We start from the raw sequence: 26778 nt of genomic DNA, 5'->3' as shown, positions 1-26778 counted from the left end.
ACAGGGTTATCTCCCTCTTCTATTGACTGAGTGGTCTAGAGTCAAAGGTGGCTCAGGGATTCTGCCGGCAGTGTCTCCCTAGTGAAGGAGCTCTCCAGAAGGAGGGATGTGTGTGGCCGGTGAGGAGGGAGGCTAGGACTCTGGCAGTTGGTGACATAGGGTGCTGCTTCCATCCATTTTCAGTAACACTTGCCCAAAGGAGAAACTAATAGGTTTAGTCACCTTAACCTATTTGTTCTCCACTTTGGTTAGGGATGGGGAAAGGATTTGCCTGCAGGTAATTTTTTTCTTATCATTAAAAACCAAAAATAACACCGGGCATGGTGGCACTCGCTTGTAATCCCCGCGCTTGGGAGGCAGAGACAGGAGGATTGCGCTGGTTCAAAGCCAGTCGTGCTGGCTTAAGAGACCCTGTTTCCAAATAAAAATATTTTAAAAAATAGGTCTGGGAGTGTAGCCCAGAAGTAGAAGGGTTTCCAGGAACCCCAGTACCACCAAAAATAAATAAACAAACAAACAAACAAACAAATAAATAAATATAAAAACAACTGTGCTGGCTTTGGTGGCACATGCCTATAATCCTAGTATTTGGGAGGCTAAGACAGAAGGATGGTAGGTTTGAGGCTAGCATTAGCAATTTAGCTTTGTTTCAAAAAAATTTTTTTAAAGTCTGGGGTGTGGCTCAGAGGTAGAATGCCTTTGGGTTCAGTCCTTAGTAAAACACACACACACACACACACACACACACACACAAACACATACACACAGAGTGTAATATCTGTATAACATAAAATTGACCATTATTTGCCATTTTGAAGTGTATAATTCAGTGGCCTAAGTGTGTTCACATCACTGTGTAACTATCATTACTATTCATCTTTGGATCTTTAAGAGGATGTTTTCCAAATTACTTCTTGCCTCTGTTTCCAAATTTCAGTTGGCTTCATAGTCTCTCACACTCTTTTAAAGCCTGTGTTCCTGTTCTGGTTATTTAACTTGGAAAATAAAAGAGATTTTTTTCCCCCACTGCATGATGAATGGCTCTCAGTGGAATTCAAGCAATCTCGCTGTTTCGTATTTCTTATGGGGAATGCCAATTTTTTTTCTGAGAGGAATGGCAGAGGTGAAGGGGCAAAAAGGAGGCAACTCTTTTTTGAATCATTTTAGCAAAAGAGAGGAAATGGTGGCAAAAAGTCATTCTTGGAAATACATTCTGGGCGCTAAAGAGGTCTGTTGGCACTCTGCATGAAACGAGACTCTCCATTTTTACCTAAATCTGGCTGTACTTTAGGCCAGATGTTTGTATTTGGCTGTTTTTCTACTTGCTCTCCAGTGATGAGAACTTCAGGTCATAGTGCCCTTGGGTTACCACTGAACTGGGCATAGGGAAGTTCTTTAATATTTACTTACTGCCCCACATACCAGGAAGTCTACGACAGATACTCTGAACAAGGCCAGCCTATTGCTGAGCCTTTCTAGCGGAGACTTTCCTGTAGGCTCAGGCTCTGCTGGTTCCAACCTCTTGCTGGAGGGATGACAACTTCTTTCAGTGTCTTTATTGTTGGCCATGGAAACCTGTTTGGGCAACATAGGCTACATTAGTCCCATGTTGAATACAGTATATTTTTCTTCTTGGAACAATTTATGCACTTTTCCCAAGGAGAGAGACACACACATACACATTTTTTTTCTCATCCAAACTCCTAATCTCCTCTGCCTCCATCATTGTTATAAACCCCAAACGTTTATACATCTCTCTCTCTCTCTCTCTTTTTTTTTTTTTTTGCAGTCCTGGGGATTATATCCAGGGGCTTTCTACCTCTGAGCTATGCCCCCAGCCTTATTTTTTTATTCTTTATTCTGAAACAGAGTCTTACTAAGTTGCAGAGGACCTCACTAAGTAGCTGAGTCTGGCCACAAACCTGTGATCCTCCTCTCTCAGCCTCCCAAGTACTGGGATTGCAAGCATGCATTACCACGCCTGACTCTATTCCTCTATTCTAAACCCTTTCTGGAGGAATTCTACATTTTTGTTTTAGAGATATTTTTTTCTTTCCAAATATAGCAGTATCTAGTAATATTACATCAGAAGGAAGTAGCAAAATCTCAATCTATGGGCAACTACTTCTATATCCTGCTTCTACTAGGGCAGAATGTTCTTATTAAATCTCTACATAATTAAGAATATAATATTAGATATAGAGCTAGTTTGTTTAGCCAAACAAGATATAAGTGGGAGCAATGGTCATAATACAGGAGTACTTAAAACCTTGTGGAGATAATCTGAAGACCTAATGGGACAACCAGTGGTGAGTGTTAAGGCCCTTTAAATTGCTAATGAACCAGAGCTCCATACTGTGAGATGTTAAGTACCTCCTAATAAGACCATTGACAGGCTTAAAAGCAATTTCTTTCTTTTTTTTTTCATTTATGTAGCTATTTTTATTTTTATTTTATTTTATTTATTTTTATTTTTATTTTTTTATTGGTGCATTGTATTCATACATCTTAGTGGGAAACAAACTTTTGTAGACATACATGCACACATCCCCCAGTCAGCCCCCACCCGATCCCCACCCCATTCCCTCCCCATACCTCCTTCCCATGCTTGCCTTAGTGGTTGACATCTAGTATTATAGCAATTTATCCAAAATTAAAAATGATAATTTCACATAACAGTTTCATTTGTCTGATACCAAGCTTTTGATGAATTAAAGATAACATTTCAATATTTCTTTTTGTTCTTTCTTACCAGAGAATATTTTTTTCCTTCTTTTTTTTTTTTTAGGTGAAACTATCATATATTTATATATTTATTTTTCAGAAAAAAATCTATCCTAATATGGAATATGGACTCTAGATACCCAAAACCATCTTGAAAAAGAACAAAGCTAGAAGATATATATTTTCTGATTTCAAACCATATAAAGCTACAATAATTGAAACAGTGTAGTACTGTTCTAAAGGCAGATATATAAACCATTGGAGTTAAATAAAAGCCTAGAGCTAAATTCTTCCCTATATTGTCAAGTTATTTTTGACAAGGTTTCCACGAACATTTGGTGGTGGAAATAATAATCTTTTAACTAAATATTGTTGAAAAATCATACTTACATGGAAAAGAATAAAATTGGACCCTTACCTAATCCCATATACAAATATTAACTCAAAATAGATAAAAGACCTAAATATAAATCTTAAGACTATAAACTTTTAGAAGAAAATCTGGGTCATAAAACCTCACAACATTGAAATTGCAGTGATAGCCGGGTGTGGTGGCGCACGCTTGTAATCCCAGCATTCGGGAGGCTGAGACCTGGAGGATTGCGGTTCGTGGACAGCCTCAGCTACTTAGTGAGGCCCTCCGCAACTCAGTGAGACCCGGTTTCAAAATAAAGAATAAAAAATAGGGCAGGGGGTGTAGCTCGGAGGTCAAATGCCCCTGGGTTCCATCCCCAGACCTGAAAAAAAAAAAAAAAAAAGAAATTGCAGTGATTTCTTGGATATGATTTCAATGGCACAGGCAACAGAAAATTATACAAACTCCCTAAAAAATAAAAAAATATTGTATATCCAAAGACAATATAAACAGAGTTAAAAGTTACTAATAGAATGGGATAAAATATTTCCAAATGCTATATCTGAAGGTATATTAATATTCCAACTAGACATCCTAGAAATTAACAACAATAAAGGCAAACAATACCATTTAGAGATAGGTAAAAGACTAACATAAATAATGAATCTCCACAGATAACCAATCTTAGTTGTCTGTTGGATGGAAAATCTTGTTTCTCTGTTTCTGGTGTGTGTTACCTATTTCTTCTTGTAGTTAATCTCTTTGAGTATTTTCTCTAGTGCTGGTTTTGAAGACATAAATTCCTTCAGTTTCTGTTTGTCATGGAAGCTTCTTATTTCTCCATCTAACTTGATAGAAAGTTTTGCTGGGTAGGAAATTTTTGGCTGGAAGTTGTTTTCTTTCAGAGTTTGGAATATGTTACTCCAAGCCCTTCTGGCTCTCATGACTTGGTTTGGGAAGTCTGGAGTGATTCTAATTGGTTTGCCTCTGAATGTCACTTGGCCCTTTGTTTTTGTTGCCTTTAAGATTCTCTGCTTGGCTTCCACAGTGGTCATTTTAACAATTATGTGGCGTGGGGATCCTCTTCTCCGATCCTGTCTAAAGGGAGTTCTATAAGTTTCCGGGACCTGTGTCTCAACCTCTTGCTCTATGTTTGGAAAATTTTCTGCTATTACTTCCTTGAAGAGATTGTTGATCCCTTTGGTTTCACTTTCTTTTCCCTCCTCTATTCCAATTATTCTTAGGTTAGCTCTCTAAATGGGCCCATATTTCTTCAATATCAGATTCCTGCTGTTGGATATTTTTTCCTAGATTAGAAACTATGTGTTCATTTTTGGAATGATCTTCTTCTAAGAGTGAGATTCTGTTCTCCATGTGGTCTAATCGGTTGTTCATGTTTGAATTGAGGCCTTTACTTCATTAATTGCATCTTTTATCTCTTTTTGGCCCTCTGAATTCTTTTCGAAGCACCTCTATTATTTCTACAGTTATTTTCCTGATTTGATCTTCTAGAAATCTCTGATTTCTGTTTTATCGGGTTCTGATGTTGTGGGGTTGTGGGCATTCATTGCTCCAGTGTTATTCCTCTTTCCCATGATTTCGGAAGTTTGTGCCTTCTCTGGGTTCTTCCCTTGGGTCACTATGACTTCACTTAAGGTGCTCTGGATCTCGAGTCTGTAGTATCTCAGACCGCACTACTCCTTTACTGGGTTTTTATCACAGAGTCTCCGACCCAGGGAGTCGATAGAAGCTGCTTTAAACTATGGGGGGTGCCAGGTTGCACGTTCTCCTATGGTGTGATATCTCTGCCACCGCCACTCCCCCACTGGGTCAAGTCCCAGGGAGTACAGTACTGGGATTTCTCCTCTGTGGCCCGTAATTTGACTCACTGTTCTTGAGTACACAGATGTAGCTGTACTGGACTCGGTGAATTCACTGCTGCTGCCGCCGGTGGCAATATGGCGCCGCTGCTACGCCCTCGGCCATGAGGCTGGCGTATTTTTTCTTCTCTGGTTTTGAGTTCAACTCTGAGTCCCTGCAGCGTGTGCTGAGCTCAGCCACTGGGAGCTTTAGATGCTCCCCTGTGTCGAAAGATTCCGCCTGGCTGTTCCACATCAGCTCACCTCGCTTGCTGTAGCCGTCCGGTGAATTCGCTGCTGCCTCCGGCAGTATGGCGCTGCTGCCGTGTTCTCGGGCGTGAGGCCGGTGTATCTCCTCTGTGGCTCTGAGCTCTGTTCTCAGTCTGCTTTCTCTCTGGAGCCTGGTGATTTTTTTGTTTCTCTGGTGATGGTGTTTTCTGGCTATGAAAGGTGCTGATTTTGTGGTAATGGAGATTGGTTGTTAGCAGGGCTCTTAAGCCCCGCTTTTCTCGGTCGCCATCTTCCCGGAAGTCCTTAAAAGCATTTTCTTTTGGCTGGAGCTTTAGTGGTCTTTATATATCTTATGCCTATTGCTATCACCTGGCTGGTGGCATAGTTCAGTGGTCTAGCATACTAGTGGCCCTAGGTTATATCTCTAACTCTGGACAAAAAAAGAGGAATGATTTATTTTTGACTCACAGTTTTGGAGATTTCAGCTCATGATCAATTAGCCCTGTTGCTCTGGGCCTGTGGCAGGGTATTACACCATGGCAGAAGTGTACGGTGAGAAAACTGCTCATCCCATGGCCTGGCCACTCAAGAGAGGGAGAGGAAGGGATCAGGCCCTACCTCCCACTAGACCCACCTATTAAGTGTTCTGTCTCCTCCCAAGAGCACAACACTGGGACTAAATCCTTTAGGGGAAACTTAAGAGCCAAACAAGAGAACACAATGACATTTATTTCAGGCAAGATTAAGTTCTATGTTGTGAATACTCTAAACACCAACGGAGAACCTGATCCATGTACTATTGATTGCTTTAGTGTCTTGTGAGGTGGGTAAATGCCACATCAGTGGCTTTCTGTATCACACACACACACACACACACCAGAAATAAAACCAAAAAATCAGTAGGAGAATGAAGAATTCCTAGGAGGGTGTTATAGGTAAGGCAGTCCAATGCATCCCCTCACACTTCCTAACTCTCACCTTACCAGTCTCTCCCATGCAGGAGACTAAGATAACTAGGACAGGACAGGCATGGTGGCACTTGCCTATAATCTCAGTACTTGGGAGGCTGAGATAGGAGGATCATGGGTTCAAGGATAGCCTTAGCAATTTAGCAAGCCTCTCAGCAACCTACAAAGACCTATTTCAGAACAAAACAAATAAAGGACTGGAGATGCTGAAAATAGAACCCATGTGACCCCTTGATTCAATCCCTAGTACTACTACTACTACTACCACTACTACTATTAGTACTATGATTTTAAAATAGATGCATGTCAGCCCCATTTTGCATGGTTTCCCACAATTTACCAAGTCAGCCCACTCCTTATTTAGAGGTTGAAACTATGAGTCCTACACTGTCTGCCTCAAATTACCATTGACCACACTTCTCACCAAGGGGAGTAGTTCTCTCATGCTGTCAAGCTTTAGAGCGTAGGAACAAAAAAGTTTACAAAAAGCATTTGCCATGGGCTGTCAGTATTCTAGCAGAGCTAACAGAGTTGCAAGGAGTCAAGTAAGGCCATTACATGAGAAAAGTCTTATCTGTACCTCCTCTGCTTTGATAAAAACTCTCCAGTGGTCCTGGGAACATACCACAGATGGGTGGGTTGGCAGAGAAGTTGGAAAAATCAGATAGACTTTAAAGGAAGTCACCCATTCAAACCTGAACTATATCTTCAACTTTCCTGGGGCTTCTCTTGTTAAAATGTTAATGGCAAAAAAGAGAAGGGCCTTACCTGGGTTCAAGTGAAGGGCATGTCTGAGAAGAGGGCTGGAGCAGTTGTGATCATAGCTTCTATTGGTCACAGTTTTAATTGGCCGTGGTGCATTCTCAACCTCACTTCTGAGGAACTGGGATTAAGAACCGCACAACAGCACTTTTGCCCAGAAAGCCACTAAATCATATGGTCATGGAGCTAAAAGGCCATGACCATGGAGCTAAAATGCCAGTTTTTTTTTTTTTTTTTCAATACTGGGAGTGGAACCCAGGGGCTTTTCTACCTCCAGGCTATACTCCCAGACCTATTTTATATTCTATTTGGAAACACGGTCTCACTAAGTTGCTGAGAGCCTCACTCAGTAGCTGAGGCTGGCTTCGAACTTGTATGATCCTCCCATCTCATCTTTCAAAGCGCGGGGATTATAAGCATGTGCCACCACGCCCGGCTCCAATGCCAGTATTTCACAGATAGAAAATAAATATAACGGCCTTTGACAGAAAGTCTACCAGATTTGTGAATTTACAAGACTACAAGACTAAGGAAGAAACACAAATGAATAAAATGTACCAGGTACAAAATCTAAAAGGCCCTTTTCCTGAGAACATAATGGGGAATGACAGTCATGGGGAAACTGGAGGCAGCTAGCCGGGTGTGGAGGTGCATGCCTGTAATCTCAGTACTTGGGAGGCTGAGATGGGAGAACCGCCTCAGGTTTAAAGTCAGCCTCAGCAAGTAGTGAGGCTCTCAGCTACTAGCAAGACCCTGTTCCCAAATAAAAAAAATTTTTTTTCAAAATAGGGCTGAAGGTATAGCCCATGGTAGAAGGCCCTTGGGTTCCACCCTCAGTACCACAAAATATAAAAAATAAAAGGAGGCGGCTGCTTCTTGGTTCCAGCATGTTATTATTATGAAGGAATACAGATTCCATGTGACCAGAAATCAGGATTTTTATGTGAATGATCCCAGATAATGAAATACTGAAATCAAAAGCATTATGTGGACCAACACAGAACAGGCCAACCCAAACACGCCTGTAAGCCAAATTGTGTTTGCAGGTGCTCTCCTGGGCTTAAGGAAGCTTATGAACAAAGGCATTAAAGAGGGCCTGTGAGCAGGTCCACGTGGTTTTCTGCAAATGGACTTTGCCATCCCATTTCCCCTACCCCAGAAAAGACTGAGCTGAACTCTGTGCCACCCCTGGAGAAATGCCTGGCTGCCCTCTGAATTCAACCGATCCCTAGCAAAGTACAGAGGAGGAAGATAGGAGCCAGGAGTGGTGGCACACGCTTGTAATCCCAGCATTTGGGAGGTTGAGACAGGAGGATTGTGGTTTGCGGACAGCCTCAGTTACTACTTAGTGAGGCCCTTTGCAACTCAGTGGAACCCTGTTTCAAAATAAAGAATAAAAAATGGAGCAGGGGGTGTACCTCAGAGGTACAGTGCCCCTGGGTTCCATCCCCAGTATCTCTCTCTCTCTCTCTCTCTCTCTCTCTCTCTCTCTCTCTCTCTCTCTCTCTCACACACACACACACACACACACACACAGACGAGGAGCACAGAGAAATACTATACAATAAGCACAGAAAGTATGAACACCAGAGACTGCAGAATGGCCAAGCACCTTTGAAGATATACTAAACACACATACTCAACCTTTCTATGTTGAGACAGGATCTTGCTAAATTACTGAGACTGGCTTCAAACTTGCAATCCTCATCCCTCAGCCTCCCCAATAGCTGGGATTACAGGTGTGTGCCACCGCACCCAATTTATGCCTAAACTCATGATGTCAGAAACTTTAACATTGCCGCCCTTTTCTAAAAAAGCCTCTTGCCACATACTGTAAGTACTACTTTCAACTGAAAGTGTAGTTAATGGAGTTGGCACAATCTTCTCAAGTCTCAGTGTGCTGTGTTCCCTTTGATTTTTTTTTTTTCTTTTTTTGGTGGTACTGGGGTTCCTGGAAGCCCTTTTATTTCCGGGCTACGCTCCCAGACCTATTTTATTTTTGGAAACAAGTTCTCTTACGCCAGCACGTCTGGCTTCGAACCTGCGCGATCCTCCTGTCTCCGCCTCCCAAGCGTGGGGATTACAAGCGTGCGCCACCATGCCCAGCTTCCTTTAATTTTTTATATACTTTTATTGGTGCATGACAGTCTCACATCATAGTGGAAATCATAATGGTAATGACGTACATGCACACAGCACCAGGGGATGGATGGGAAAGGTGCCTGAAAAGGACAGTGGGAAATTTCAGTCCTGATTTGAAATGAACAAATTATGCCAACCGATGCTGGAGGACCTGCTGGAGGAAGGGGGCTTTTGTGGTTCTTGCCATTCGTCACGATGTTTCCAACCCCTGTTTGAAGTTGAGAGTACATCACCATCCTGCTGCCAGCAGCTGGTTTACAGCTGAGAATTTTGGAAGAGATTGAGCATGAAACCATCATTGGAGTTATAAGAACAAGTGAAGGAAAGGAGGTGGTGGGAGGCACCATGGTGCTAACGTCCTGGAAGAAAGAAGCATCTCTCCTTCAGAGAATTACTGTCCCCATTGAATTACACAGCTCTACAAAACATGGAGGTGTTTCACGTTCATATTTACTGAGATAGGAAGTTTTGATCAGGTGATAGGATCAAAGAACTGTCCTTTAGTTCCAGAAATATGTACGCAATGTTGAGTGGGGCAGGGTGTGTGTGGCTCAATGGTAGAACATGTGTTTACCATTCATGAGGCCTTGGGTTTGATCTCCACACTGCAAAAAATCAAGTGTTGAGTGGTTCGTGGATGAGGATGTTGGAGCCTCCACTTTGTGGAACCTCAAGGTTCTCTACCTCTCGTGCGCCTTGGTCATCACATCTGGCCATCACATCAATCTTAGAGTAGAAAAGATTCAGAGGGATTCTGTCTGACTTTCAATACTTGAAGAGAGCACTGTGTGAAAGGAGGATTTGACTCTACAGGGCAGATTCAGGAGCAGGGGAAGAAGCTAAAGGGAGACAGAAAGCAGACTTGACTGCAGGAAGGATTCTACACCAATTAGATAGCTTGAAAATAGAAGGGGCCTCTGGTCAGGGACACTATGGTGAGATTCTGCATCACAAACAGGTTTCCTGAGATGAAGTTCCTGTTCTTATCTAAACTGAGATTCTATGGTTCTAGTAATCTGGCTTGGAGTCTTTGTTTGTTTGTGGTGCTGAGGGTTGAGCTCAGGGCCCGCACTTGCTAGGCAGCTGCTTTACACTCAGCTACAAGCCCAGCCCTGACTTGGAATCTTGACAGGAATAACTTTCCTGCATTTCTTATTTCCCAAATCATAAATAATGTTGTTTTTGCCGTGCTGTGGCTCAAACCTAGGGCCTTCCACATGCTAAGCGCACACCCATTAGCCCACTAAGCTTCACCCCTAACCCAATAAATAATTTTTTAAAAACAATCATCTTGGCATGTGCAAGGTCCTGGGTTCAAATTCCAGTACTATAAAAACAACTCTTCCCCCCCCCCCCAAAAAAAAACCACAATAATCTGGCTTTTTTGTCTACCAATTGATCTTCCCTCCTGTAGAAGTTAACATAGAGAAGTTAAACAGGCAATATACAAGATAAAAAAAATATATAAGAAAACCTGAGAAACCAAAATTAAGTAGATATATGCTAAAAATAAAAAATCAACTACTGCACATTTGAAAATGGAGTCCGAGTGGTTAATATTTTAGCTAAATGGGTGTTCCCTGCAGTGGATAAGAGCACACATAGGCTCTGTGCCAGAATACCTGGGCTCAGGTCCTACCGTACTCAACTGGACCTCAGGCAAATGATTTAACTTCTCTGTGATGGTTTCATCATCTGTAAAATAGAGTAAATGACAGTGAAATGGGGGATTTCTTGAGAAAAAACCCAGTGTTTCATCAAAGATGAAACGGAGTTTCTTGAGAAGAAACTCGGTGATTCCTTACCGGGTTCTTGTTTACGGTGAGCTAAGAATGACACCCTCAGACCGCAGGAAGGGGAGTAAATGGTTTATTGGAAGCAGCAGGGAATAGGGAAAAGTGGCTGAACACCCCTAAGGGGCTGTCAGAACTCTGAAGTCTAGCAGCTGCCTTCAGGACAATACTTGAGAGTAGCCCAAGCCGAATGCCTTCAGTTGCAAGCTGCTTTCTCACAGAGTCCACGTGATCAGCCAGAAAAGAGGTGCAGGTCACCCCTAGGGGCCGAGGTCAGCCTTGGTGTCCAGCAGAGGCCTTCAGGTCACTATCCGAGTGTATCCAGAGCCATGTGCCCTCAATTGCACTCTGTCTTCTCTCAAAGCTAACACGACCTGTGAGAGAGAAAAGCTCCCCAAAGGGAAGGGGTTCCCTGAGAGGGAAAAACCCGTCCTGGTGGCTGGTCTAAGGTTTTATAGATGTCTGGGTGTCCTCTGTTGGTTGTGGTGAGTTTGGGATCCGGAGAATCCTGGGAAGCAGCTCTCAGAATTTGCATGTCCTTTGAAGAGTCTCCTTTTAGTAAAGTGTCAGACTTGATCCATTGATGTCTCCTGGGTTTGTTGATTAGATGGTTTTGTGAAGCTTTGGTCCTTCTTATCTCTGAACCTTGGCCCCTCGCCCCTCAGGAAATTAAGTTTTTTTCTACAGAGGCCTCTTCTCTATCTGCCTATTTCCTTTCTATCTCCTCAATAGTATGTTTTGAGCTCTAAAAATTAGTCCACATTTTTTGCTTTTTTTTTTTTTGTAGTACTGGGGAAGGAACCCAGGGACATTCTACCTCCAAGCTACATCCCCAGCCCTATTTTTTTATACTTTATTTTCTTTTTATATTTTTATTTGTACTTTGTAATGCTATATCACAGTAAGATTCAAAATGAAACATAAATACATGCACACATTACTTGGTGTATATCCCTCTGTATCCCAGCCTGCTCCCCTTCTTCCCTTTCTATACATGTTAGGGAGATTGATAATGATACCTTCATGTATGGACATAACCTTATTTTAACTTTTCTCTTCCTCAAGCCTTGCTTTTCCTCTTCTTTTCTCCTCCCCGATCCCCTTCCACTATTCTACTGGTTTCTCTTATACTTTATTTTAAAACAGGGTCTCACTGAGTTGCAGAGGGTCTTATTAAGTAACTGAGGCTATCCTTGGCCACAATCCTCCTGTCTCAGCCTCCCTATGCTGAGATTATAAGCATGCACCACCACACCGGGCTCCATTTTTTGCATTTTTAATAAAAAATTAACACATAGAATATTAACCAAAATATAAAAGTTAAATTTAAGGTATCTAGGGAGTCCTGTAAGAAGCTAAAGGGTTCTTTTGTTGTTGTTGTTGTTAGTTTGTTTTTGTTTTTGTTTTTTTTAGTACTGGGGATGGAACCTGGGGCATTCTACCTCTGAGCTATACCCCCAACCCTATTTTTATTCTTTATTTTGAAATAGGGTCTCACTGAGTTGCAAAGGGCCTCACTAAGTAGCTGAGGCTGTCCATGGACCACGATCCACCTGTCTCATCCTCCTGAATGCTGATATTACAAGTGCGTGCCACCATGCCCAGCAAAAGCTAAAGTTTTAGCATTAAAACTGTGGGAACAACAATTTGGAATTAATAAACATATATAGTAGGTGTGAGTAATCCTCAGACTTGTTTGGAAGACTATTATGATTTTGGCCTTGGGTAGGTCTTGTACTATGTCTGTGAAGGTGTCCATCAGGCAGCTGGGAATGTAGAACCAAGCCCGAGGAAGCATCAGCAGCAGTGTTAGAGCTCCGGGAATTGTCTCCTGGGAGTGTGAGCATTATACATGAAAACGGATGCAGTCTCCAGGAAGGGAGCAGAAGCAGCCAAGAGAGGAGGGCCTTGGTCCTTGGTGTTTAAAGGAAGAAAAATATACATCACAGCTAGCCTACGGGTGGGGGGGCTAACCAGAACAGGCTGTTGTGGAAGTCAACTGAGGAGAGTTTCAGAGGGAGGGAAGGTCAGCTATGCCCACAGCGAGGGAGCAGGGAGACACTTAAGAGAAGCGCAGACTTGGTGACTGGGGTGGGGGTAATCTGAGCAGGGAGGAGCTCCACAGCCTGACTGCAGGATTAGAAAATGTAGGAGGAGAAGGAGGCAGAGGCCAGGGGCAGAGGGTTCTTCGGAGATGTCGAGCTGCAGAGGCATCAAGAAGGGGGTGCAGCATCAAGAAGGCTGAGAAACCCTGCAACTGACTTCCTGTGTAACTCAGTGTCCATGTAGTGCAGAGGTGTATCTCCCCTCTTTAATGACTCTTAAAAAGTCATTCAACAGTCACCTCTACCTCAGAAGCAGATGAAAAAATGAAGAGGCACTTTTCTTGGTGTCAGAGAGCAGTACCATGATGTTAACTGAAGGGTCTAGAACAGCTCACATAAAAACCCTCCAGCAAGCGTGTGAAAACACCAAGCAGCCACTTGCAACAGAAAGAGTCCAGAAAAGCGAAGCTGACTTCAGTGGGATTTTTGTGTTTTGGGTGGTGGCGGTGCTGTCTTTGTTTCTATTCCCATCTCCAAGAGCCTCTTATTGCCTAGTATTTTTTTAAAAATCCTCCTTTAGTCAGCTGTGCACCCTGTGGAGAGCCTCATATTGGGCCAATACCAGGCACAAGAAGGGACAGAACCACAAGCTCAGGTGGTCATCTGAATGTTCCCAAAACCTCCATCTCCAGCTGTCTTGTTGCCTGAGGATTCTCAGCAGACACTTCTGTGGGACCCTTCAGAGAAGCTTCACTGATTTAGGCTAATTAAGAGAAAATAGAAGCCGGGCATGGTGGCGCTCGCTTGTAATCCCAGCGCTTGGGAGGCTGAGACAGAAGGATCACACAGCTCAAAGCCAGCCTCAGCTACTTATTGAGGCTCTTAGCAACTTAGTGAGACCCTGTTTCCAAATAAAGTATAAAATAGGTCTGGGAGTATAGCCTGGAGGTAGAAAGCCTCTGGGTACCACTCCCAGTACTACTACTACTACTACTACTACTACTACTACTAATAATAATAATAATAATGAATAAAGCTGGGTGTGGTAGCACATGCCTGTAATCCCAGCATTTTGGAGGCTGAGACAGGAGAATCATGGTTCACGGCCAGCCTCAGCTACTTAGTGAAGCTTTTCGCAACTCAGTGAGACCCTGTTTCAAAATAAAGAATAAAAAACAGGGCTGGGGGTGTGGCTCAGAGGTAGAATGCCCCTGGGTTCCACTCCCAGTATCACCAAAAAGAAAAAGAGAGAGAGAGAGAGAGAGAGAGAGAGAGAGAGAGAGAGAGAGAGAGAGAATACAAAGGATTTCTAAGAATAATTATCTTAAACACTCTCCTAATCCACAAACTACCATCTTTGCATCAAAGCAAAGTTCGAATAATGAGCCTTAGATGGTATTTATTTATTTATACAGTAGTTTGAATGAAGCTTGATTTTCTCTCCCTCATTTTTTGTTTTTCCCTCCACCTTAGATGAGATGCAGGTCCTGGTTGCCTGGAGTATACCATTCCAATGTTTTCTTCAGATTTGATATAATATGAACTTTCTTCCATTCTTTTTTTGTGGGAGGGGAAGGATGTACTGTGGATGGAACCTAAGGAAATTCTGCCTCCAAGCTACACCATCAACCCTTTTTATTTTAAAACAGGGTCTTGCTAAGTGGCTAAGACTGTCCTCAAATTTGTGATCCTCCTGCCTCAGCTCCCAAGATCACAGGCATACGCTACCATACCCAACTTCTTCCATCTCTCTCTCTCTCTCTCTCTCTCTCTCTCTTTCTCTCTCTCTCTCTCTCTCTCTCTCTCTCTCTCCCTCCCTCCCTCCCTCCCTACCATATTGGGGATTGAACCTAGAGGCATTTTACCTCCAAGTTACATCCCCAGCCCTATTTTATTTAATGTTTTAATTTTGAAATGGGATCTCACTAAGTTGAAGAGGATCTCGCAAAGTTGTTGAGGCTGGCCTCAAACCTGCGATGCTTCTGTCTCAGACTCCCAAGTACTGGGATTATAGGTATGCACCACCATGCCTGGCCTTTGCAACCTATTTAGTTTAGGGCAATTGAATGAGTAGATTGATAAGTTTTCACAGAGGCACGGCCATACTTGATATCAAAATTATGCTTTTATATCTAGGCACTTCTTTTCAAATTTGTCATTTTAAAGGATAGTTACAGAAGGAACTCATCTGCCATGACACTGGTTTGCAGAACTATAGTTCATGTATTCATTCCCATCCTCTTTTCCTGCAGCCAGATCTTTTACTCAAATGTTAACAAAATGGCAGCTTTCAGCAAAGGAACATTCTTGATTCCTGAGGCAGAGAGCCAGGCCAGGCACTTGTCCGTTGGTTTTCAAATGAACTACCTCTTATGTTGTAAATATGTAACCATTCACTATCGTATTCCTACCTAAGTTTCTCTCTGGTTTTCAGTTCATTTTATTTCTCACAGGGAGATAAACGTTCTCTCATTTTCCAGAACCCTCTTTAAGCAAGAATTAATCATATTTGTGGGAGTTTGGTTTGAGAAGGAAACAAAGATGGGATCTGGAAGGCAAATTTTCCCACTGATTGAGGAAGGGAGGCCGTATGGGGAATAAAGGCCCCTGACAAAGATTGATGGATACAGGAATAAATCTCAACCATGTCACACATATTTTTATCAGTCTTCATGCTGTCTGTGCTTAAAGTGCTGGCGGTGCTTGCTAAAAGCAAAGGATTTTTTCTTCTCAGTTGATGGTTTTGAGAGCCCAGTGGAGGGACATTAGCTACTAAAGCTACTGGAGAGGATAGGAGTGATCTTATCTCCTCAAGGGAAACAACTGAGGTCAGTTGTCTTTACCGCTGAGCTGTCTGGATTCATGACAGTCCATTTCTCTCTGGAATTTGCTCTTAGAAAGAAACTCTAAGAATGCACTAAGCAGTAGACTTTGATTTACAGTTCTTTTAGCAATATATTTGTTGATTTTAGTTGGAAGAGCTCCTTCTAACATCTCTTTTATGGTTTTGACTTCATTTGTGACTCTTTTAAGGTCGGGATGTTTCGCTTGAGGAAATATACTTTAATCTGTGTTTTCGTTTCCTCTTGCTTTCTTCCTTTCTCCTATCTCCTGCAGCCCCAAGTCTAGACACTAAGGCAAGAAGTCAACCAAAGATTGAGTGTCTTAGCTGACCACCAAGTCCACCACCTTTAGGAACATCTGATGGAAGCTAGGCAAGGTGGCGCGAATCTGTCTTCTCAGTACTTGGGAGGTTGAATCAGGAGGATAGCAGGTTGAAAGCCAGCCCCAGCAGCTTAGGGAGGCTTTCAGCAATTTAGAGAGAGGCTGTTTCTAAATAAGATAGGATTGAGGATGTAGCTTGGAGGTCGAATTCCATGGGCTCAATACTCAGCACCACAACAAAATAAAAATTAAAATGTCTGATGGAGCAGGATGCCGTGGCACATGCCTATAATCCCAGCTACTCTAGAGGCTGAGACAGCAAGATCGCAAGTTTGAGGCCAGCCTAGGTGATATTAGTGAGACTCTGTCTCAAAATAAAAAAAAGCCTGGCATGGTGGTACAGGCCTGTAATCCCTGTACTTGGGAGGCTAAGACAGGAGGATCACAGGTTCAAGGACAGCCTCAGCAAGTAGTGAGACTCTTATCAACCTGTTGAGATCCTGTTTCAAAATAAAAAATAAAATCAGGCTGGGGGTGAATTGGTAGAATGCCTCTGGGTTCAATCCCTCGTACCACAAAATAAATAAATAAATATTGAAATGATCAGTGACAGCGCAGCGCTGATTTCAATCCCCAGTACTGAAGTAAATAAATAAATAAATAAATAAATAAATAGAATGTCTGGTGGCAATTGGACCACAAATGACTTTTAAGGTCAGAGATCAAAAGCATGAGTCAAATTGGAAACATTACCTTGTAGAGCCAGTCTGTCTGCCTGGCTACTTCACAGTTTATAAAACTTGACTCCTGGCTACAAAGCTAATTACCAGAAGACCCAAGGCAAGCCCTGGGCTACCACGCGGAGTCCGTCATGCACTGCACAGCTGGACCTGAGCCCTCACTCTTTTCAAGGAATTAGCAAGAACATTCTTTATTTCCTTTAACCAATTTACACAAAGATTTTCTTTAAGAAAGATGATGTTCTATTTTATTTATTTATTTATTTTATTTATTTATTTTATTTTTTGGGGGTGGTACTGGGGTTCCTGGAAACCCTTCTACCTCAAGGCTACACTCCCAGACCTATTTATATTTTTATTTGAAAACAGGGTCTCTTAAGCCAGGGAGGCTGGCTTTAAACCTGCGCGAGCCTCCTGTCTCTGCCTCCCAAGTGCGGGGATTACAAGCATGCGCCACCACGCCTGGCGCAAAGATGATGTTTTATAAGTTATCATTTGCTGGGCATGGTGCTGCACACTTGTAATCCCAGCACTTGAGAGGCTGAGACAGGAAGATCGCACAGGTTTGAAGCCAGCCTCAGCTACTTAGTGAGGCTCTCAGCAATTTAGTGAGACCCTGTTTCCAAATAAAATATAAAAAATATAGGACTGGGAGTATAGCCTGGAGGTAGAAAGCCTCTAGGTTCTACCACCAGTACCACAAAAATAAATAAATAAATAAATAAATAAATAAATAAATAAATAAATAAATGTTATCATTCATTGGAGAGTTCCTAAGTGAAGCACTTTTTTCCCCCACTAACTGATATTCATGATACAGAATTGTTTCCTTCAAGATTGTTGTGTGTCAGAATATTTATCTGTTTCCTTTCTATTTACCTGTGGATTTGTGTGAAACACCAAAGTGATTTCAGAGGATGAGATGAGTTAGTGGAATTAAAACAATATTCTTCGAATTTGAAATAAGATGGGGAAGGAAGGGAAGAGGTAAGGATATGTCTTCTGCTCACAGATGCCCCCTCATCTAGCAATCTGCATTTTCTTCCTAAAACATTCTATGGAGGAAGTTGGGGTAAAATTCTGAGGAGGGACCTTATTTTTGCTTTAATCCTACATGTTAATCTTTGTAATTTGTGGGCCTGGATCTTAAATTTCTTATTTCCACCACCACCACCACCCCTGCCACAGCTCGGTTTTACTTGTAAACGGCCCAGGGGTCACACCAGTCCTTCTGTCCTCGTTTGCAGACAGAGGCCTTTACTGTGCAGCCTTTGCTGGGGCCTGCGCACCCTTGGGAGCTGCAGCAGGAGCTGGCGCTGAGGCCGGGGCCTGGTTTGGGCCTTAGCCTGGGCCTTGGTTTGGGTTTTATCCCAGGATAAAGGTCTTGGTCTGAGCCTTGGCCTTTGGCCAGCAGATGCAGTGAGCCTTAGTGATGCGGGTATGGGTGCGCTTGCCGAGGTTGGGGTGGGCAATAAGATCAAGTCGGTTGAGTTTGTGGGTGGCACCCTGGGGATCTTGGGCTTAGACTCCTCGGGCTTTACAAGGGCCCTGATGTCCTCGGCTCGTGTGCTCATGGCCTTGGCGTTATTGGCCTGCATCTTCTTCAGGCCCTTCTTGTGCTTCTTGGCAAGATGCATATTCCTCAGGAACTTGGGGTCCACCCCCTTAAGACATTCGTATCTTTGAGAATCAAGGTTTCTAGATGCTGTTTCTGTGCCATTTGCGGGCCTGGTTGTACGTGGTGTGGTTCTTGGACCTGGCCATGTCTGCACTGTAAACCGTGGTTCCAGATGCTCCTGGGACTGGAAGGGCTCAATGTTTCTAATCAAATATTTTTCAGGTCTCTCTGTGAGAGAGAAATTGACATTCTCAGAGTTTACTCATCACATTCCTGCCTTCTGGCTAAGATCAAATGTAAAAGAGTGGCCCTGTGTTTTTAACAGATACATAAAGTGATCATAAAACCTTCCCATTTCTCCTTTATTCCTCATTAAAATGCCTGAGTGGAGAACGATTGCAGGCGTGCTCAGCATTCAGACATGGCAGCCTGCTGACCCTGTCCTCTCACCCGGGCCGCCTGCCTGTGATCGCTGTCTCATGCTGGCCCGTGAAGGCTTTCCCCTGCAGGCCGTGCCTGCCCCTGGTCTTGTGGCTTTGACACTGAAGTGCTGTTGTCTGTAAAAGACAGTGCATTATAGCTCCCGCTCCAGGCCACTCGGCTGCCTGCCTCGCTCCTGTCTTCTCATTCTTGGGAAGTTTCTGGGTTTCCTGGGAGATGAAGCATGAGCAAGGTTTGCTTGGGGCCTGGGTCATTTCAGGGGCCTCGAGGCCTGTTTTGTTGTTTGGGTTCCAAGGGTGGGTGAGGGGCATGAGAATTCCGGGTAGGGGCAGTTACCGCTGCACATCAAAACTGCTGCCGCCCCGCACCTCTCCTCTGTCACGCCTTTCTAAAAGGGTGCTATAGTGGTGCTTTCAAAGTTGGGCTGCACTTCAGAAGCCAAACAGGAATCATAAAGAAATGTCCACAATGAATGTGTGTGTAGACATTTGAGCTGACATGGAAGTGTGTGTGCTGTGTATTGCAGGCCTGCCTCTGGGATTTAATAATACCAGAAGTTGGAACGATCGTTCGAATGGAAGTCAGATAATACTCATCATATTTGCAAAAATTTTTGATGTGGTCTGTAAGGAATTTCAATCTGTTTCTGTGTTTAAAGGGACAATAATATATTACTAAAAGTAAAACCTAGTCCTCACGATGGCCTGATGAACCCCTCTTCCTATGCACCTGCCGCATCTTTAACCTAATCCCAGAACCCCAATCTTCTCCCTATCTCACTCTGCCCCAGCTACAGTGGCCGCCTCAGTCTTTCTCAAATACACCCAAGCAGCTTCAGACAATTCCCTTCACCCCAAGTCCCCATAGCACTTACCATTAGTGAAATGAAGAAAGATTGCAAAGTTTGGAGCAGAGCAAGGGCAGAATTGACTAATGTTCAGGAAAGCCACTCAGGCTGCGAAAGGACTGGAGGTGGGAGGTCAGGGGGAGGCAGGAGGTTGGTGAGAACGCAGTGGCTATGATCAAGAACAGAGGTGATGGTGACTTGGGCCTGGAGGTGATGAGATACTGTGGGTTCTGGATTGATTTTGAAGGTTGAAACAACAGTGTCTGCTGGAAGGTTAAATGTGGGGTAAGAGGAAGAGAGGAGTGAGGGTTTCAGGCTTGAGCACTGAGTGGATGAAGTGCCATCAACTGGGATGGAGAAGATGACAAGCTGATGGGGTGGGAAACATTTCAAATATTTGCAGTTGGATGAAACTATTAACATCAGATGAAGATGTTAGTTAGACAGTTTGGCACACCAACCCGGCATGTAGCAATGGGAACTATGTTGGATATAATCCGACTATGTTGGATTATAGTTTTTGGCACATATGTGTACCATGAAATATCCCATTGGAATTCATTAATCCCTGGAAGTCCCATCTCTGGAAGTTGTAGCCAATGACAATATAGGACTCAGTCCAATCCTCTGGCCAAATTGACCCTGTCTTCCACTGTCTTAACTATAGGAGGACAGCACAAGTCCTAACGAGCTACACCCATTAGTTTAATTGCTTGGTATTCACTGGATTCAACATGTTTCCACACTCTGCACAGTTAGAAGTCATCTCCTAACAGGGTCTCTTTTTACAGATAAAGAAACTCGGCCCTGAGAAAGTAAACGATTTGCCCACTAGTACACTAACCGGTTACAGCAGAGCCCGGTGTAGACTTACATGCCAGCTCGGTACTCTCCTTTCCACTACCTGCAGTGCTAGAAGTTTCATTAGATGGAGCAGGAAAGGCGAGAGCAGACCGGTGAAGTCGAAGGTCATTTCTGCCACCATTTGTTAAAATCTGTGGCAGCAGCCATTGTATGCATTGACTTTGGTGGACTTGCATCCCTTGTGGAAATTTTAGCAGATCTACTCTCAAAGGAAGAGTTGGACGGAGCCTCCTGAGTTGCTGCGGCCAGGTTTTAGATAAAGCAGGGAGTGGCCACTGGGTTAGAAGAAGCTGGGGCACAGAAGCACTCATTTCTTTCATCCAATCAGTTGCAGCTAAAGAATTCTTGTTAGACTAGGAAGCCAGAGGAAAAAGGCGAAGGAAGATTGTACGGATGCTTCTGCCATGAGCATTTGATGGCTCCTGATGAGGAATCAGAGAAGAAGCTATAAAGGGCAAATGAACATAGGCTTGAACATAAGTTTTATTTGACTGTAGATTTCAATCAGACATAAACTTCAGTTCAATTTGCCCCAGGTCCCAGCACTTTCTTAAGTATTGGTGAATTATTTGGACTAGCCACTGAGTTCGAGAGGGCTATTATGTATAATTTGCAAACTGCTATTACCCTCAGAGATAATTACCTCATGCCGCAGATCTTTGTGGACTACCTGCTCCATGGCAGGCAAGGAAGGGGAATGTTTTGGTGAATAAGATAGGAGAGGCATTGCTTTCATAGAACTTCTCATGGGGGCATACAATTAGCAAACAACTAAATGTAGAAATAATTTTACATAATAAATGCTGTAAAAAAAATAGAACAGGTACATGGGATTGGCTGCTTTAGAAAGAGTTAGAAAAGGACAGATGACTTTTGAACTAAAACTGAAATAAGAGGAAGGAACCAGCCACATGAAGGTGTGAGGTATTCTTTATTTTTCTTTTTTCTTTTTTCAGTACTGGGGATGGAACCCTGGACATTCTACCCCCAAGCTACATCCCAGCCCTATATTGTATTTTTTTTATTTTGAAACAAGGTCTCACTGAGTTGCAGAGAGCCTCACTAAGTAGTAGCTAGGGGTGGCCTCGAACCACGATCCTCCTGTCTCAGCCTCCCAAATGCTGGGATTACAAGCGTGCATCACCACGCCTGGCTTGTGTGAGGTATTCTTGGCAGAGGGGCAAGGCCTTGAAATGGGAACAGTCTTTGAATATTGATGGACATGAAGGTCAGTAAAAGCAAATGAAGCACAGAGAACAGATAGACTGGTGCCATGCCACACAGAGCCTGTACTCCATCGTAAGGAGTTAAATGCTATTCTAAGTGTAGCACTAGGTCCTTGGAGCATTTTAAGCAAGGAAACATTAGTATGAAGTTTATTTCTATGAAATAACACTGAGATCCTATTTTGAGAAATAGAGTATGTGAGGCTAAAAGCAGAAGTAGGAAGGGAAGCCAATAGGGAAGTTCTTCTACTAACGCAAGGAGGTGATGGTTTCTTCCTCTGACATAGTAGCAGTGGACATAGCTGGTGAGATTTGAGACAGTAAAACCAACTGATTTTCAGATGAGGCAGGGATCGGGCAAGAGCAGAATCAAGAATTCTACATTAGAAATATTATGCTTGATTCGATATATCAATCAGATGTCTGGGTTTGTGGTTGTACATAAGAGTTTAGAATTTAACAGTAAAAGAGAGCCAAGACATTAAGTGGAGAGTTATCAACATATAAGTAATATGTAAGGTCCTAAGACTGGAATCACTCTCCTGAGGACAGCATGTAAATGGGGAAAAGAAAAGATATAAAGAGTAAGTCCCAGGCACAGGCACTCAGAGAGAAGGTGGGCTCAGCAAAGGCATGTGGAAGGAGCCCTGCCCTGGGGCAGGAGGAAGATCTCAAGAGGGCTTGGTGCTGTGGGAGCCCAGAGGAGAGTGTTTCAAGAAGGGGACAGTCTCTGCTGAGAGAGATGGGCACAAATCGCTGACCTTGCAAGATAGAGAACAACGGTGACTTTGAGCAGAGCAGTCATGGGAGGCATGGGGACAAATGCTGGACTGCAGTGGGTTGAAGAAAGAAGAAGAGGCAAAATGAGATGGCGAGTATGGACAACGTATTCACCTTGGGGGTTTCTATTACCACTTTAAAATTATTATTATTAACTGGGGAGGGGACTGGAGATTGAATACAGGGTTATTCTACTGTCGAACTACACCCCCCAGCCCTTTTAATTTTTTAATTTGGAAACAGGGTCTTGCTAAGTTGTTGATGTTAGTCTCGAACCTGTGATCTCTCAGTCTCAGCCTTACAAGTACTAGCATTATAGTTGTGTACCACCACACCCAGCTTTCTATCACTGTTTTCCCTAGGAATTGAGGCAGTACTGTAAATACTGTTACTAGAAAGCCATCAGAGTCTTAGGCTTTAAAATGGTGAATTATAAAAACAAACAAAAACCACATTCTTAGGAAATTTTATGTGTTGTGTGTGCTTGGAGAGATGGAGTCACCTTGATGTTTATCCATGCTGCCCCAAGCAGTTTTTAACACTAGTTTCCTGGGCATATTTCAATAGCACTGCCCCTCAAATAGAACAAAAGTCAACAAAATAAAAATCTCACCTTTAATTGAGCACTTAGTACGCTGTTGTAGGTGTATTCACTCAGCTAATCCTCACAATTCCCAGGTAAGTGGGAGCTGATGTCATCCTTTTATGAGAAGGTTGCACAGCCTCCTCTAAATTCCAGGTGATCTGTTTACAATGGAAATCTTGCAACACGCCTTGAACTTAAGTTGGGGAGGGGTTCTTATGTTTCAGCAAACATTTCAGTGTTCTCACTATTCTTTTCTTCTCATCCAAGTACCAAGCTGAAATAACAGTGTAGGTATTGGAAACCAATTCCAGGCAGTCTGGGAGCTGCAGGCCTCTGATCCCAACCAACATATTGTCCTGCAACTCCACCCGAGGGGTATTCCAGAAACAAAAGGCAGAAGAGATCTGATCAAACCAGTGTTGGAACACAACTGCATAAAATTATAATGCATTGAGATAAAATTGAAAACTTTATTCTGGAAACCTCTTGATAGTGGCTTTTGTTGTTGTTGTTGTTTGTTTGTTTGTTTTAAAAATCTGTATACTAGTAGAACCTGCACTGATAGAATGGTGGTCCCGTTTATTACTCAATATTTTCCACCATCACCCATTTTCACTGCAAACGAGTGAAATATATACACTTTCCTTTTGGAAGGCTTTTGGCATTCTTCTATCTGATAGTCATTATAACCAATGATTGGTTGTCTTTAATATCTTCAAGATTGCCTCTTTTTTTAATGGAATCAAAGTGAGAATACAGGATATTTCCTGAAGAACAATAAGCTCATAAGTGGATACCGTATCCTCCAAACTAGAAAGGTCTAGTAGCCATTCGTGCTTGAGAAGTGCCCTAGACTAGAATTGTTTTTGTTCAGATTTTGTTAATCTAAAAATGACAACGTAGAACACAGCCAACGGCACGCAGCCTTTCATTGTGGGTGATGCAGCTTTAATTGGCATGTAGAGGGCATGCCTGGGGAATTAGTCCTGGGTATATTGGCCAATCAGATCACTTTGAGCATTTCTCAATGGTTAGCCTCATCTTATAATTAAGTAACAACGATCATTTCCTGGCAGCTAATGACTGGCTAGAGGAGTTAGAAGCCTCATTAGGTTTATAATTTATCAAATTCTAAACTCTTCATCTGCAGTGTTGCAAAAAGAGAAAGCATCTCAAATTCCAAACGATGAGAGTCTCCAATCATGTTTCCCATATGTGAGAGCTGACTAGTTCTTCAAGAGCTGATTTTATTTTCTAAGTTTAAAAAAAGATGCATATTTTATAGTATACCCAGGAAAACTGTTTATATGACTTTGAGAGAGAGAAAGAGATGTGTCAACTACATTAGTGTACACACACACTTTATTTATTTATTTACTTATTTTTATTTTTTATTGTTTGGTGGTACTGGGATTTCTGGAAGCCCTTCTACGTCCAGGCTACACTCCAGACCTATTTTTTATATTTTTATTTGGAAACAAGGTCTCTTAAGCCAGCATGGCTGGCTTCATACCTGCGCGATCCTCCTGTCTCCACCTCCCAAGTGCGGGGATTACAAGCGTGCGCCACCACGCCCGGCACATACACACTTTAAAACAAAGTGAAATTGGTAGGCCAAGTTTCCTTTAAGAATTTTTTATGGCAAGCCGGGTGTGGTGGCACATGCTTGTAATCCCAGCATTTGGGAGGCTAAGACAGGAGGATCTCGGTTCACAGACAGCTTCAGCTACTTAGTGAGGCCCTTTGCAACTCAGTGAGACCCTGTTAACCAAATATATTTAACATATTATGTTAACTTAACATATTATGTACTTTTATATTTATATTATATACTTAATATTATTTATATTATTATATTATTTTATATTATATTTTATATTTTATATTATATTATATATTATTTTATATGTATATATTATATTATTATATATTATATTATATATTATTATATTATTCTTTATGTTTATATACTTAGCATATTATGTTAAACAAATAGTGAGACCCTATAACCAAAATACTTGACAAGAATAACTTAAAGGAGGATAATTTTATTAGGTGGACAGTTTCAGTCCATGTGTGGCCTGCTCCAAGGCAGAAATATGGCATCATGGCAGCAAGGTGTGGAAGGGAAACTGCTCCACAGCTAGAAGAGAGAGAGAGAGAGAGAGAGAGAGAGAGAGAGAGAGAGAGAGAGAGAGAGAGAGAGAGAGAGGAAGAAACATGCCAGCACATGAGGTTTTCTGTGGGACATTTCATACACAGACCATAACAATTTCCTTGAAGCAGAGCAACGTTATGTGGCCAAAGTAACTTCATGGTTCCCCCGCCATAGGAGCAATTCAAGATAGACACTACCCTAGATTATCAGGGTTGGGAAAAAAGCACAGGCCAGAACTGTAGGGAAACTTCTGACATTTGGTTTGTAATATCAGCTCAATCCTGAGATTTCAGCCTGGGAGATGCCCACTCTCATCCTATTTACAGTCTCTTAGGTATTCACCCTGATGCCTCATACAAACACTATATTTTGGAATCCCAATGTATTATTCTCTTGGTTGTAGACTTTTACAATTAAGAACTGAGACTGTCTCATGCATCCAAATCCAGTTCTTGAGTGTATGTGTGGGGAGTATGGGGGGGCTTCACCATGGATTGAACTCAGAGGCATGCCACCTCTGTACTACACGCCCAGTCCTTTTTTATTTGAAACAGGTTTTCACTGGGTTTTAAGAGTCTCAATAAGTTGCCGAGGCAGCTCTTGAATCTATCATCCTACTGTTTCAGCCTCCCAAATACTGTATTACAGGTATACCACCACACCTGGCTCCCAAATCCAGTTCTTTAAAGTGGTTCCTGGGAGCTCCTCTTGATACCCAGACATTTTTAAATTCTTTTTTTTTTGGAGGTTTTATTTATTTTTTATTTTTTTAATTTTTTATTGGTGCACTGTATTCATACATCATAGTGGGATACAAAGAAAACTTTTGTAGACATACATGCACACATCGCCAGTCAACCCCCACTCAATCCCCACCCCATTCCCTCCTTCCCATGTTTGGCTTAGTGATTGACATCTAGTATTATAGCAATTAATCCAAAATTAAAAATGATAATCTCATATAACAGTTTCATTTGTCTGATACCAAGCTTCTGATAACATAAAGATAACATTTCAATATTTCTTTTTGCTTTCTTTCTTTTTCTTTTTCTTTTTTTTTGGTGGTACTGGGGTTCCTGGAAGCCCTTGTACCTCCGGGCTACACTCCCAGACCTATTTTTACATTTTTATTTGGAAACAGGGTCTCCTAAACCAGCGCGCGGGGCTGGCTTCGAACCTGCGCGATCCTCCTGTTTCTGCCTCCCAAGCGCGGGGATTGCAAGCGTGCGCCACCACGCCCGGCTGCTTTCTTTCTTACCAGAGAATATTTTTTCTTTTTTTTTTTAGGTGAAACTATCATATATTTACATATTTATTTTTCAGAAAAAAATCTATCCTAATATGGAATATGGATTCTAGATACCCAAAAGGATCTCGAAAAAGAACAAAGTTAGAAGATGTATATTTTCTGATTTCAAACCATATAAAGCTACAATAATTGAAACAGTGTAGTACTGTTCTAAAGGCAGATATA

At 42.4% G+C, this 26778-nt stretch overlaps 1 protein-coding gene and 1 pseudogene across 2 annotated transcripts in view; one reads left to right on the top strand and one right to left on the bottom strand.

The window, feature by feature from the left end:
* SHROOM3 (shroom family member 3) overlaps positions 1 to 26778 on the top strand; it is a gene marked incomplete at both ends in the record, with an annotated part of 356251 nt that overhangs the window by 179455 nt on the left and 150018 nt on the right. The gene's annotated exons all lie outside the window — the stretch shown is intronic.
* LOC308264437 (large ribosomal subunit protein eL29-like) lies at positions 18042 to 18548 on the bottom strand (annotated as a pseudogene). The gene has a single exon. The product of its transcript is annotated as a large ribosomal subunit protein eL29-like (transcript).

This window comes from Muscardinus avellanarius (genome assembly GCF_963383645.1).
Source record: "Muscardinus avellanarius genome assembly, chromosome: 6".
In the NCBI taxonomy this organism is placed as follows: Eukaryota; Metazoa; Chordata; class Mammalia; order Rodentia; family Gliridae; genus Muscardinus; species Muscardinus avellanarius.
Note: the sequence above shows the minus strand (reverse complement) of the source record. Positions and strands in the feature narration are given on the sequence as shown.